The sequence below is a fragment of the Ambystoma mexicanum genome, chromosome 13, assembly GCF_040938575.1.
Source record: "Ambystoma mexicanum isolate Mex_15411 chromosome 13, UKY_AmexF1_1, whole genome shotgun sequence".
Classification (NCBI taxonomy): domain Eukaryota; kingdom Metazoa; phylum Chordata; class Amphibia; order Caudata; family Ambystomatidae; genus Ambystoma; species Ambystoma mexicanum.
The window spans coordinates 604,754,652-604,756,598 of record NC_090938.1 but is presented as its reverse complement, the minus strand read 5'-3'; positions in this window follow the sequence as shown (position 1 = coordinate 604,756,598).

The window sequence follows — 1,947 nt, the reverse complement described above, 5'->3', positions numbered from 1 at the left end:
CCGTTAGGGGTGTGGCTGCCTCTCCAGCTCTACAAAAGGGTGTGCCAGTGATAGACATCTGCCAAGCAGTGACTTGGTCTTCACTCCGTACCTTCACCAAACATTGCTGCCTAGATGCAGCCCACGGAGCTGACGCTTGCTTTGGGAGAGCAATTTTGCAGAGTTTCCTGGTGTGAGGACTTTCATTCCGCCTCCTTAACAAATACTGCTTGGGGAGTATATCCAATGAGGAATTTGTGAAAGAAAAGCAATCCATTGAAGGAGAAATTACTTACCGGAAATGTTCTTTCTATGGATTCTTCTCCCGCAGTTTCCTCATCACCCTCAAATCCACTGTAAAAGCTGCAGCTTGATGGATACCTTCATTACAGAAAGAATGAGGCAAACTCCCTTTTCAAGGTCGGTCTTATAACTTCTTTGTGTTTTATGAAATATTTTATGGGTTCCGTTCTTCACCCAAAAAAACCAAAAAAGAAACAATCTCATTGGGTGAATCTTTTCTTTGAGTTCTGGCTCTTTTCAGCTGAATCGATAGATTCTTCCTCCACAGCAGCTGAGGTTGGGAGAAAAAAAGTGAGGAACTGAGGTACAGGGATGTAGTGACGTGGTATAAGTACGACGACCAACATCACGTCCGGAGTCAACGATCGCCGCATCGAGTCAAGAGGAATCGAAGGCCGGTTTAAGGTACAGTACGCCACCTGTTGAAAAGTTTTGGAGCAAATCCACTGGAATCTGCAGGAGAAGAATCTACAAAAAGAACATTACCGGAAAGTAATTTCTTCTTCTGCACCACTTAGGCTGCAAGCAATCATTGCCCCATATACATGTATGATAATCTGCATCTCCTGATGCAAAAGGGTACCCACTTATACAGCAGGTTTGCCTCTTTCAATGTATCTGATTGACAAAATATGGTCTGAGCTATGCTGCAACAACCATACATTCCATCTAATTTGCACACATACATCTATCAAATTCATATGCCAAATATAGCCCCTATCGTACTACACCACCCCAATCTGGGATTACTTATATTCTTATCCAGAAAACTCTAACCCAGGGGTGCACAACTGATTTTGACAGAGGGCCGAAAGTACCCTACATGATGGCTATAGTGGGCCGAAAAGTAAATGTGGGTGGGGCGGTAGGTGTGGCGTGGCAGGAGGCTTTTTCAACCCCTAATTTTTATTAAACACTATGCCCCATAGCCCCCACCCCTCAAGCAAACACTATGCCCCATGGCTCCCACCCTTCATGCAAACACTATGCCCCAAGGCCCCCACTCCCCAAGCAAACACTATGCCCCATGGCCCCCACACCCCAACCAAACACTATGCCCCATGGACCCACCCCTCATGCAAACACTATGCCCCAAGACACCCCCCCCCTCAAGCAAACACTATGCCCCATGACACCCCCCCTCGTGCAAACACTATGCCCCAAGGCCCCCACCCCTCAAGCAAACACTATGCCCCATGGCCCCCACTCCCCAACCAAACACTATGCCCCATGGCCCCCACTGCTCATGCAAACACTAAGCCCCAAGACACCCCCCCTCAAGCAAACACTATGCCCCATGGCCCCCACTCCCCAACCAAACACTATGCCCCATGGCCCCCACCCCTCATGCAAACACTATGCCCCAAGACACCCCCCCTCAAGCAAACACTATGCCCCATGACACCCCCCCTCATGCAAACACTATGCCCCAAGGCCCCCACCCCTCAAGCAAACACTATGCCCCATGGCCCCCACTCCCTAACCAAACACTATGCCCCATGGCCCCCACCCCTCATGCAAACACTAGGCCCCAAGACACCCACCCCTCATGCAAACACTATGCCCCATAGCCCCCACTCCCCGACCAAACACTATGCCCCATGACACCCACCCCTCATGCAAACACTATGCCCCAAGACACCCACCCCTCATGCAAACACTATG